We start from the raw sequence: 13,963 nt of genomic DNA on the forward strand, positions 1-13,963 counted from the left end.
ATTAATAATATTAAAAACAGTTAATCGCTGCTGTTGTTTCTTTGTTTTTTGTTTTGTTTTCAGGGTTTCCAACAGAAGAATCAAAATAAATTGCGTTTAGATAAAGTGTTTGTTTTGGGTTTAAACTCAGTCTGTGGAGTGAGGTCAAGATGGTAATTGATCTTGCCACACAAGGAAAATTACTTTGGTAACTCTATTCCTGCTTTCCATTATTCATCTCGTGTTTCCTCCACATGGAGCTTTCTCATGTGTGGAATCACATCCTGATTTTATATTTTTTTTGTTATTATTATTATTATTTCCTCATCCTGTTCGTATGTTAAAAATGATAACGTGGGTAAATAAAGATTTAACTTAATTTCCACTGTTTTTCTGAATTAGAAATTGATTGATAACTTCATTTTTGCAAAGAATTAAGTCTTCTAAAACTGGACTTAACACTCTGGGTGAGGAACTGTGAAGAATACTGTCTGCATTCACAAAAAAATGAAGAATTTTATCATCAGTTCCAATTATATAATTCAAGTAGAGACATCTTTTTACACAAGGCGTACTGATAAAAGTTCGCCTTCGGGCAGAATCTGGTTTATCTACTGCAGAGGGACATTTAGAGTTGGATTTGACACGTAATCAATTACAAATTTAATGATTATTGGCTGAAAGTGCTGCAATTGTACCTGCATATTAAAAATGTTTTATTTGCATGGTTATGGCACTTGACTTAATGTAGTTTTTGATTATTGATTCTATGTTGCATGACTTTGTGTTTATTATGTAAAGCACTTTGAAATGCCTTGCTGCTGAAATGTGCTATACAAATGATATTTGATTGATTGATTGATTTAGTTTTATTTTAATCTTCAATAACATTTAGCATTCGATTTAAAGGAGAAAAATCAATTCTTTTAATTTAAACTTTTTTAAAGAGATATTAGTTTTGACGTCAATTTGAAGTAAGAAAATTTCACATCAACGTCTCCAGCAACAATCTGCGCACAGGTTTTTCCTGGGCACAAAACTTATTTTTTTTGTTGTATTTTGTTTGTTTTTTTCCTTAACCTGCAACTTTGCACATTTTCTTGCCTCTCTTCCAATCATGCTGATTAGATCTGATGTACATCTCCCACTTCTCTTTTCCCTGCCGGTTCTATATCTTTATTTTATCAATTGTCAATTTTCCGTTCTTCAATTGATTTCTCACGTCCAATTTTCCACCTGAGTTGCCACTTTATTTTGCTCCAATGTTATTTTTTTCTTTACTTATTTCATTTTTTTATTCCATCTACAGCACCATCCATTTTAATTGGCGCCTCTTGTTAAAAACGTGCAGACACCCTCACAAGGCAAAGTCATCATTCGTTGCCCAACGAGGGGGGGGAAAAAACGATTTTGATTGGAGTACATTGATTCAGTGGGACATTTTAGTCCAAAGACCTAAAGTTTTTTAAACATGTTTGCCATCCCTTCTTTCTGTGACTGTTCCAGTACATTCCAGTGCTATTTGGCATCAGTTATGGTAAATATTGAAACTGCTCAGCACAGCAGTCATCGAGCTGAATGCAAGCATGGAGCCACCTCAGCATGTCTCCAAAGTAACACATTTCATTTTCTGCCACATTTCCTGACTCCCTTCCAACCTCTAACCTCTCCCCCTCAACACTTCTCTTTTTCTGGCTCCATTCCCTGTTTTTTTTTTTTTTTTCCTCCATGCTCACTCTTCTCCTGTGAAAGGCCAACACAATTATTCATCGCTGTACTTAAGCATAAAAGTAAACTTATCCAGGCCCCCCGTCTCACTCACCTACACATTCCAATTGCTAAATATACTCACGGCAGTGCCGCAAAAATATATTCTGCTGTATCTCGTGGATCTGACCTCTGACACTTGGCACCTGTTTTGGGCTATCATGCAAAAAAATCAATATGTACCAGAGACAGTATATGGAGCTGATGCATAACTCATGTTCTAGGAGGCCATGAGACGTATCCCCTGCTGCGTTTCTGCATTAACTAATTCATCCTCTGAGATGGTCTCATCTCATATCAGCTCATGTGATTCAGTCTGAAAGATTCATGAGTTTGACGCTATTAATATCGTTTCCCAGAACCGACCTCGCCAAAGCGTCCGCAGATCGGTGCAATGAGGTCAAGGACAGGAGAAGGGCAGGAGGTGGTTGAGCGTAGTTTCTGTTGCATTGTGGTCTGCTGAAGATCAGTGGCGGCTGGTGAGAATAAAAAATTGTGGGGGTGCTGATGTGTCCGTGGGTTTCCTTTCCTTGTCCATTATAAGGTTTCAAACGAACGGTACAAAAATGATGATATTTCTACAATAATATAACATTCTTCATACAGCAGAAGTAACACGAAGGCTTAAACTAGCTAAAAGTAAACATTTTGTTGAGTAACTTGCGAAATATTCTGTTTTTGATCATTAATTAAAAATGGTTTAGTGAAGAACTAAACTAAAGCATACGGGTTTAACTCTGAACAAACAACAAGCTAAATTCTTCTAAAACTGAAGAGACTTGACTAATAGCATCGAGCAGCAGAGGCCTTCCTACCTAAAAGAACTAAATCACATTGGTGCAGGATAAAATGATCACGGCTACAAACAAAAAAGTAACCCAGAAACACAAAAACAACTTATCCAGGAACTGAGGAACAGAAACACCAAGCGATCCTCCTGGATTTATCTGACAATCAGACCCTCAGTGAAATCTTAGACATGAATGTTCATAGATCTGACTCAGCAGACAGGACTTTAACTCCTCTTGTACGTCACCACAAAACAAAACACCATTAATCAACCAGGATGTTTGTCATAAAAGGCAACATGATCATCAACATTAATAATAATAAACAACATTTTAGCAACATTTATCCGAAGCAGCATTAGCATTGTGATAACCAGAGCAACATAAGCATCAAATGAACCACTTCAACATTCATGACTGATTATTGGCAAATGATAGCACCTGCTGCAGGGGGGAAAGTAAACGACAAAAAAGAGCAGAGCAGCAAAAACTAATAAAACACGCAGAGTAGTGGAAAGTGTAACTTACTGGACAGCTGGAAAATCCTCTGGTGTCGTGCAGGTGGTGAAATCAGATTAATAAGCTTCAGCTCCAACCTCATCAAGCGATGAAGCAAAACTTTTTTGCATAATTCATCAAATTTTGAGTGCCCAAAGACATCAATTTTAGTGATGCTGATTGGCCAAATGCTTATCAATTTTCCCTATCAACCACACATTATTGGTTATACTTAGCTTATTTTCTGGGGTGTGATCAGCATCCCATTCTAGTGTGACTCGTCCGGCTGGAGGTCGTTCTAAAAATTGTGAGAAATGTCTCTTTCTGAGAACCTTGATTCCTCTCTTAATTACAATATTAAAATGTCATTTTTATATATATATATTTTGTCAAATAGGTTGGCTGAAAAGAGCTTAATCAGATTGAAAACCTGCTGCAGGGGAAAAACAATTGTGTATTGCAGCAGTTTATGCAGGAAGACGGATGAAAGGAGGCATTTCTGCCATGCTGCTCCTTCAGAATATTCTACTTAGCCTTTCATTCGTTATGTCTTGGTTTTACCCGTTTTGGCACCAAATCCTCCATGTTCCAGAGGTTGGATTCATAGCCTGTTGTGTTTTTTTTTTGGCACCAGTTTCTTGACCTTCACCCTGCTGCCATGCACCACTGGAAAATGATGGATTGCTGCATGTGCAAAACCTAAAAACTGACTTTCAGACCGCTGTAGTTTCACCATAAATTTTAAGAGCTATTCTCATTTCTCCCCCACGGTACTTTTGGTGAAATGTTCTTGGTCTTCCTTGCAGCCACAGCAGTGTGAGGCTGATAAAACAACAATCGACTCAGCGAGGTGACTCTAGTGAGTCACGCACCAGGCTGAATGTGACAGTAAGTCTGCAAATGACAGAAGACGTGTCTTTTGTGTGATTGATGGCTTGCAGTTTGTCACAGTTTGTCGGCAGCTGAGGGGCTCTTAACAGGCCATGATTGGCTGGCACAGCCTGTGTCCCCATGCCTCATTAATTCCTCCATGCCCGTGGAGTCTTCAATCAGCATTAGAGTTGGCTATTCCTCTTCACCCCTTTGCATCGTTTGTATCATGGATGCTCCTACTCCAGAGCTGAAAGGCCAAAAGATTTGGTACTGATTAGAGCTGCTGGACCTGCAGAGGCTTCACCTTCTTTGGATAATGCAATTAACACAAGAAGACACACAAGATGCATGTGACAGTGTGACACAGTGTAGCTAAAACACAGCTGAATTGCCTCCATATTAAAGTTACATTGCATTCATTAAAGAAAGGATTGTGTGCAACATTTAATTTTCAGTTTTCAATCAGGGTGGACGCTTCCTGCTCCCCTCACTTGTCAGGACAATGAGAAGTAAAGGACATACTGAGTGCAGAGCCGAATGAGAATGAGCTGCATGATGTGTGTGCGGGCGTGTGTGTGTGCGGGCATGTGTGTGTGTCCAGTATCTTTTGTGCAAACATATCCGTAGATTAATGAGCTTCTGGCCGAGTTGCCAGAATTCACCGGGTTGTTTTTTTTTTTTTTGCTTCAGCACAAATATCTCACCTGCCACCACCTAAAAATGCTTCATCTTCTTTCTAATTTACTCTTCAGCTTCAGTGCCAGGTAGAACGAATGAATATGTATGAATATGGCTTACATGTGTTTGATTTAGCTGACGGGGTTTGTATATGTGCCTCAATACTTGTGTGTGTGTCTGTGTGTGTGTGTGCGCGCGTCAGAAGGAAAGTATCTTGATCCGCTGGATGACAGCTGTAGGAGGAACTGAGAGATATAAAGGCTGGTCACATATAAGAGGGTCAAATTGATTTCCCATGAACACCGGGAACAGGCTTTTACACATGGGGGGCCTTATCAGCGTTCCAGAAACACTCGCACAGTGAATAACAAGTATCTGTGAACTCTGCTGTCAGGGAAGGCAAAAAAAAAAAATGCTCATTTGTATGCTGCTCAATAGATTTCAAAAAACAACAGACAGACATTTGAGTACATTGCACAGGGGCAGGAATCCACAAGCTGTACTTTGACAAGATCACAGGCTTTCTGACTCTGTCAAGGTAGACAGAGTTTCTAAACCTCCTCAAAACACACAGGGAAAACTATTAGTACTTACACACACATAGAATAGAATAGAATAGAATAGAATAGAATAGAATAGAATAGAATAGAAATGCTCCTTATTGACACACAGTTGGGAAATTCAGGTGAAACTGCAGCAAAAGTGCATGTAAGAAACTGAACCCTGTAGGTTCATGCAAAGATAAAAAAAGTATAGAAATATAGCAAAAACAAAAGTAACAATAATGTATTGAAAAGTAAGGACAACATGACAACACAAATACTGTACAGGCTTCAAAAATATCAAGAAAAGTTGTTTTGACAACTAAAATCAGATGATGAAATAATAAAATAATGGAAAAACACCTTTTAGTAGATGTAAACGGCGCGCGTTGTTGCTTCTTAAGGACTGATTTGTTGCGGTTTTGCCCTAAACCAGAGGAGTCGTTACTGAGGAAATATTGCTGCTTCACTGCAAGAACGGCTGCAGTAGATGATTCTAATGGCATTTCATTAAGTTAAGATGTGCTGTAAAAGCTCTGGTCCACTCAAAGTTCAGGTTGCATCTGTGTTTTATATAGCTATAGATCAGATAATTTATCCTGATCTACCTTATGGCGAAGACTTAAAAAAATAAGAAATGCAGGTGAAATCGAAGCAGCAGTGTTAGTCGCCACTGCCTCGTAGGAGAACCGATAGGAGAAAGTTTAAAACTGATGTCGATTTCTCCAACTGATCTCGTCAGCTTATTTCTACTCATATTCTTTCAAAATGGTTCAATTACTTGCCGTCTCTGACGGATTGTATTCTCAGCGGCTGTCATTTTTGCTCAAAATGCGGCGGAACGGCACTCGAGCGGAGTGACTGCCAAATACAATTAAGTCTCATTCTGAAAATATTAATCACATCTGACATGAATGTGCCGTGTAAATATAACATTGACGGCAACATTTATACATGTTTGAAGCGACAACCTAAAATGGCAGCTGTTGGGTCCAGCTGTACTGTATTTAAAAAGATCATCTCATGGTTGACATAATAATGATGCAGCTTTGCATTTACTATTGCCCTTGTAAATAACCAGTGGCACAATATTCTCAGCTTGGAAGATTGTAAGATTGTAAGTGCACTGTGATGTGAAGTCATGCAGGAGGTGGAAATCAGATCATTTATTCTGATCTACCTTATGATCTTTCCTCTACAGGAAAGCTGTATACCATGGGAACAGATTTGAATCCTAAATGATTCATTCATCTAAAGTTTCTGCTTCAAGATCAACACAACTGCTGCAGACTTTGGGAACAATGTTGTCACCACAATACGTAGCAGATCTAGAGTTTTACACGTCTAGATCCAATGTTCGAGGAGAGGCTTGTTGGTCCACATGTCCAATTATTTTAAGCTTTTTGTAAACAGTTTCTTTGCTTTTAAACTCAGTTCATTGAGCAAAGGGTAAGAGCTCAGAACTGGACTGATACGCTGATCTCTTTCGCTGATCTCTTTCGTTTGTAACGACTCTAGCTGCAGCATTTAGAGGAAGTTGGAACAGCATCGTAATAATCGACTGTGCTGCAAACAAAGACATGAACTAATGCACTTGCTGATAATATGCTGCCTTCATAATAAATTTCATGTGGTCGTCAAGATTCAAATCAGATCACCCTCAGATTTTGAGCTTTTTAAACCAACAGACTGAAGGCGGACACTGATTATTAGTCTTTGGGTACAAAAACTAAGACTTCAGTTTCATCTTTATTTAGCTGAAGAACATTTTCATACATCAACTATTAATCTGCTCAGTGTTAGGGAAAGAAAAATAAAATCATCTGAAGCATAAATCCCTCGGTCTTCCTTCCAGTGCTTGCCCAAATCTTACACTCAACATTAGTTATGCTCTTCCCAGTTCAGTCAGTCTTTTATTTGTGTTGTTCAGCTGGTTAATCAGAACCTGTTACACTGACTTGTTTCCTGTGTGCTTCTTATATTCATGACATGAATATTTACCATGTTTCTACTGACTTCCTGTCTTTGTTTGGAACCAGCCAAAGAAACAACCATCGATCATAACATGTTGGGACCTGCAGCTGTGACAGCAGCAAAAAGACAAAGTGTTAACTGAGAACTTACTGCAAATGTACAGCAGATTTACAGTCTTATTTGGGAAAAAAGTGCTGGAAGCTGTGAATTATCCTAAAAAAAACACTGAAATCAGGATTCAAATTGTGATAAACTGTAAAAAAAATTCAGTAGATATAAATACTTTTGAAAGGGATTGCATATGAATATATATCAATTTCACTTATACTATTTTCAAAATTGTCTTTACCAACCAAAAAGGAAAAGGCAATATTGTTGAAATCTTTTTTGATTTTTGATCTTCTTTCTAAAGCAGCTGCTTAGAGATGAGGAGAAATTCGATCAAAGACAGAATAAAAGGCACAGCGAGTTTAGAGAAAAAGTCTTTTAAAATTACATGCTGGAGTTCTTATTGACTGCAGGAGCCAAACAATCTACAGAAACAGTAAATAATTCTTCCTTAAGAGTTACCAGAGGGCACCTCTTTGATTCAGGAGGCCTCTCCTTACAGAAATAGACGCCAGACTTCAGCATCGCTCTCCGCTCCGAAACGCGTTACTATATAAACTCACTGTCAGTGATGAAATGATACTGACAGGGCAGAGGGGGGGGGGAAAGAAGATAATTTCCCTCTAATATTACCACTTTAAGTGTGTCAGAAATAACGACAGGAGGCAGAGAATAGCCTGTCATTCACCCCTCCTGGGAACTGTTCCACTTAAAGTTGCCGTATTTTATATTTTTCTCCAAGTTTGGACATTCACAGATGCTTGAAAGAAAAAGATGTTATGAAGGATGGCTAATAGAGAAAAGTGAAAGCATCTGTTTTAAGATTTTACCCTTGGCTGAGCTAAATGAGAAGGTGAGTGGCCTTACAACCGGTTGTCGTTGCTGCTAATCAGATTTAACAACACGCGGCCTGGAATAATAGTTCTCCAGTTCTGCTCTGCATTTGCTGTCAGCCTGAAGTCCTGCATACTTCTGCTGTCCACCGCTCCTTCTCTGCGCAGAGACAGAAATAATACGTGGTTGAATGATACTGGTGGCATGGTGGCAGCTGGTGTTTCTTTCTCCTGGCCACCGGCATCCCCATCCCACACAAAATATAAACAGACTCTGAAGACACAAGCAGCAAATACAGGCGCACACACATAAGTACAGCATTGGTGAGCAGAGTCAGGCTGTCAGAAGTGAAGGCTAGCCCGGCGATGTGAAATATTGTGACACTTTACCTCATTACATTTTCCTAGGTTATGAATGTTGGAGCAGTGCTGTCAACTAAAGCACAGACCTGTATGAAACACATTGTGATCCCCCCCAACTCACACACACACATAAAAAAAAAACACACACTCGTTCCCATATTCATATCTCCATCTCGCTCCATCAGAAAACGAGATGGAGCCATACCTTCTTTCTTTATTTGATGTTCCTGTGTGATTTTCTGGAAATGTCCACCAGGCAGTTTCTTACGCTCACTCTCCTGACATCTGCTTGATGTGTGGAAATATCTGGTAAACCACAATGATTCGGATCACTGCCTGTATGTATGCGGTTGCTGCACATGATGTACTGTACCAATCTGTCTGAGGGAAATGAGGAAGTAACATATCTTTGTTCATCCTTACATGTTAGCCAAGTACAGATGATGAACCTGAAATACATTTTTTTGTCTTTTTGTCAGAGGTTGATCAGGGTTTCTCAGATTTCAGTCTTTCAATCGCCCTGCATTTATGTTCTTGTTTTCTCTTCTTCCTGCTGAGCCTGTCTGAGACGCTGCAAAAAAACGCAAAGCAAATACACAGAACTATTCCGATTATTTGCACACCTACTCCTCTGTCAGTCTTCGCTTAACTCAGTGTGAATGCTCTTTGATTGCCTCTAAGTGCAGTGCAGTGCTTTACTTATTCCAATATGCATGTGTGGCATTTAAGATTTTCTGCAAATTTCTCGCTGAACAAGGCTGTTTCTTATTTAATGAACTTGCACTTAAGCGACATTCAACCATATTCCTTTGAGATCAAACAACTGAAAAGCTCGAGATTTTTAAGGACGAATCCCGCCGACCTCATCCAGAGAAACTTTTCTCTTATCACACATGTAAACATCGCCAAAGCAAACACACACTCATCTGTAATGTTGTCATGATGATTAGGTGGTGGTTGGACCCAAAGGCAGACAGGCTGAAGAGACATTCATTAAATGGTGAACGTTTAATGAAGAATCAGAATAATCGCATTTTACATCCTTCTCCAACCCCAGAGGAGTTGAAAAATAAACCTAATGGATGCAGAGCAGAACTAAAGGGCAGACAGAGAAGGAGGAAGCTAAAACCATCTCTTCCATCCATCATAAAGAGAAAGGATCATACCCCCAACGTTGTCTCTCTGCCCAAGTTTCTAACCATATGGACAGAGAATTTAAAACGGGAGAGGCAAAAGCAAATGAGGTGGAATAGCAGTATCTACCAATAACTAATAGTGTCATCCAAGACATCTCTGCTGCCCAGAAATTGAGCTGTTAGCATGTTATAACAGTCATGAGGCTGTCAGACAGCAACAGTCTTCAGTCAGAGGCCTTGTCAAATTAATGACGAGACTGACTGCTACCAGAGAACCTTCCTGCCCACAGTGTCAACATCTGCAGATGGTGATACTCATATGATCCAAGAATCTTTTAAGATATGGGGATGATCTTTCTGACTCTGTTTAGTTGGTATTGGGGAGTACAATGCTGTATAACGACTCTGAACACTTAAATATTCATTGAAGAAGATTAAATTCTCATAATCTCCTCAGTAAACAAAATTAAGTTTTTATCTTTTTTCTTTACACCATCAAGCAGTGAAAATTCCAAGCAAAGCAGAAAATAAGTATGCACAGATGTGAGCTGTTTGGTTTCATAATTGCACCACTGTTTTCTTTGTTGGTCTGCTTCCTTAGGGGGGAAATATCTGGATTTGTTCATCTTACCCAGTGGCATTTTTAGTGGAGTGCATATTTTCAGACAGTAACTGAAATATTAAAGCTTCATGCTCGAAAACAACAAAACAATTAGCTGTGTGCCAATAAGCAGTCATGCTGTGCTGCGGAATAAAGGGAAAGAATTGTTTAAAGAATGTTATTGTGTAATTTTCTGCTGATAAAGGTGGTTGTAAAATGCCAGAGAAGCAATGCAAACTATCTTTCATAATGAATAATGAACATGTAAATTAGTCGCAAATATTTAGTCTGCAAATCAATAAGAGGTTTCAATGTTTACACAAACAGTTCTTGCTGTTTCTGTCCTTGTTGTTTGCAGTAAGGACAGCGAAACCAGAAGTTATAGTGTGTTCAGACATACTCACGCAGAAACTCTGCTTTCTGAAAAAGCACAACATGGCCCATTGAGCATTGACGCTGTCTGGATGAGCAGCAGCTTAACAGAAAGGTATCAATCTTTGTAGAAAGCTTTGGAAATGTCAATGCCCCTCAGCAAACCAAAGGGAAGTCAATCATCCAGGGTCGCTGCTATAAAAGGCGACAAACACAAAAAGCCTTTTAACCAGAACCTTCGTGTGACAAAAAAAAATTTCCATTTCAAAGCCTTTATTTTGCAGCATGTTATGTCGGTTTATTTTTTACATAACGCCAGCTGTGGTTCAGCTGCAATTAGGAGAACGTAGAAAGCCTGAGCCGATTTGTCAGAGTTTCAGAGGGAAGCGGAGTGTTGCGCTGGCTTACAGTACAATTTTTAGCTTTGGATTTCGTACCGATGCTTTTAGCACGAGAGTGCGGCTCTTGCTTCCTCTGATTAATGTACATTTTCCTCTGGGTGTCTGCCAAAATAAAAAGTATTCCTCTTTGATATTAATATCATCCCCTCATGACCTCTGTAGAACCTTGTTAGACGCAAAGTCTTTGGGTGGCATTTACTGGTTCAAAGGTTCTCTGTGTAATTGATCAGTCGGCTGTTTGATCTGTAGCTGCGGCTGGCATTTAGTCTCATACAGGAAAAAAGGAAAAAAGGTGCCTTCGTGCTCTGTCGGGGTTTCATTTATCCGTGGCTGCCACCTACTGAGCTTGGTCGTGGAAGAATGCGACTCGTAATGAGATCTTTTCGTACCCTCCAACCTTTGTAGATGCATATTTACATAATAAATCTGCACAGAACAGAAGGTAAATAAACACAGGAATACGGTGTTTTGTATTTGTTGCTGTCGTTTTGTTGTTCTCTTTTTCATCTGCTTGAATGTTAAATTTTCATTTCATCTAACCAGCTGTTCTTCTCCTTTCCCACTTCGTGTTAGTTAGTTAATCTTGGATAACCAAAGGGGGAATTCTTAAGACATTTTGAAAGACGCTTTCAAAATTGTTATCTCTAAACAGTCATCAGTTTGATAAACGAATAGCTGTCATCATAAACTTTAGGTAAGATAAAGCCATTAGTTGTTGCATTCAGGAAAAAAAAACTGTTGACTGTCTTCACAAGAGAAGCATTTATTAAAAAGCGACGTCAAGAATAACAGGAAAGGAAGCTGCAGTTATTTTTGTGTTACAGAAAGGGTAAAAATACTTCAAATGTTCCTCTTTTTGACATTTCCTTTCATCAGTTGCTGCAGATCGTTTGTACTGTTGAAAATAGAAAATAGGGCATATGCAAAACAGCTCACTGTCACACATTTAGAAAAAAATACAATGCAGATAATGAGTGAGCGCATCCATACGCAAGCACTTATGAAAGCTAAGTGGCTAAATAGGTCTGTAAACATTTGTATCTCTCTCGTGTTGAAGCGGAGAGGTTGGGAACAAGAGCAACTGAGCCGTGCAGCGGTGAACAGGGTCAGTGGATGATGAGGTGCGTCGCGCACAGGGGTCAGCAGCTGTTCTGCAGTCAGTAGCTACAGATTTACAAACGTGACGCAGCATTTTGATTCACTCCAGAGCAGTTCACAGAGACCTCAGAGGTTACAACGGCTCAGCATCTGCTTCCTAGATGCATCCCCTGCATGTTTCCTGCATTAGCCTAACCAGTTAGCCTACGCTAATAATTACCAGTGTTTTGAGGAATACCCAGGTGGGAAATGAATGACTTGCACATTAAATGCTCTCAAAACAAAACATGACAGAATATGTAGGACGCTTGTCAATGGAAATAACAGTTTTTTAGATTATCTGAAAGATGGGTTATTTTTAGTCCGGATTTCATTTCCTTATTAGTGCAGTCCTTCGTCTCTCTGCTCGTTATACACAGTTCATCTTGCACAGGGTTATGGGGAGCTGAGACGTATCTTATAGGGTAGAAGGTGATCAGGTCAGAGAGAGACAATAATTGACATTCACTAAAACCAGGGACAGAATCAACTAACTAGTCAAAGTAAAAGAATTTCTTCAGAAAACAGGAGAAAATGCAAAGCACAGCAGACATGATTGAATGTTGGATTTCAGGTACATGTGGGCAAACAAACTACACTTAAAATTACTTTCCCTACACCCAATACAAAGAACGGATTCTGAAGCAAATGGATAGATGGATTTTCACCAGAATTTGGTAAATTATAAAATGTTATGCTGTCGGTGTTTAGTAGAGAGAGAATACAACCTTAGTGAAAGCAAACAAAAAAACCTCTATGGAGGAGCGCAGAAAAATTCAAGGGCTCACGAGCGTGAAATTGTTCATATCTGTTAAACACTTTTATATGGCAATGAGAAAGAGTTGTCTGGGTTTATTTGGCTTCAGAGTTCACAGGTTTTTTACAAGAGAATTGAAGACATAAATCTGAGTGCTGGAAGGAAAAGAGCCTGCAGGGGAGAGAGAAGGTGATCTTCAAAGTCTCTGTATTTATCTGAAATAAACACATAATTAACACAACAAAATGAGAAATGGCAGAAATATTTGTTGAGGCAAGTCTAAGGATTTTTCTTTCTTGTTTTTTATGTCCCTTTTTACTTTTTTAATCATGTTTTATTCACATGTATCGGTATTTAGACACAATCCTTCTGTAAACCTACAGGGATTCTTTGCACTAGTTTAGTTTGTGTGATTGCACTGTCAGTGCTTCTCAAAAGTATTCATGCCAGTTTAGCTTTTTTATGATATTGTCACTTTAAAACCTCAAACTTCAATTCAGTGTTAGTCATGCACTCCTCAAATCTGGGCTGTATAGAGGATTGGCAAAATGGAGACATTGTTGAAAGAAAGTAAGAAAATGTTCTGTCATAATTTCTTGTCTCACACCAGACATACATTAGGACAGACATACACTGTGTCTTATTCCATTTCCTTTGGCTCGATATCTTTTGTCTGCATCAATTTTAGCCCTTGAAATCAGCCGGCCCTAAGCGGAGCAACAGCAATGAAGCTGCCATGCTGTTTGCACCAAACAGGTTGATCCGCCCAAAACGCTGCCGCCTGCAAAGCTGCTGTAATCCGACCAACTTCTTCGCAGAGTGGTATCACCTTCGCTCCGTCTTTCCACTTCCACTCTTGTTTCCATACCCTCAGCCTCCTAACCCAGCTCTTTTCAGCATCCTCTCATTTCCATATCTTCCTTCAGCCCTCAGACGTTCTTCCGCCTCCCACCATGACCTCTTGTCAGAGCCTCAGTGAGTCTCTCAGAGCTTGTGATGGTTGAGGATTGTTAAGTTGCCAGCTGCAGCTTTAATGATTGTGCCTTCAGGCCGAGATCAGCCAAAAAGAAGAAGAAGCAGAAGAAAAAAAAAAACATACAGTTGGCATTTTTCTACGGAATATGAGCTTTTGTAAAATATGTGGTTGAATTTGTTT

At 39.3% G+C, this 13,963-nt stretch overlaps 1 protein-coding gene across 2 annotated transcripts in view; it reads left to right on the forward strand.

Moving 5' to 3' along the window:
- ncanb (neurocan b) overlaps positions 1-13,963 on the forward strand; it is a 150,150-nt gene that overhangs the window by 102,166 nt on the left and 34,021 nt on the right. The gene's annotated exons all lie outside the window — the stretch shown is intronic.

This window comes from Poeciliopsis prolifica, unplaced genomic scaffold (genome assembly GCF_027474105.1).
Source record: "Poeciliopsis prolifica strain line A6 unplaced genomic scaffold, Auburn_PproV2 SCAFFOLD002, whole genome shotgun sequence".
Taxonomy (NCBI): domain Eukaryota; kingdom Metazoa; phylum Chordata; class Actinopteri; order Cyprinodontiformes; family Poeciliidae; genus Poeciliopsis; species Poeciliopsis prolifica.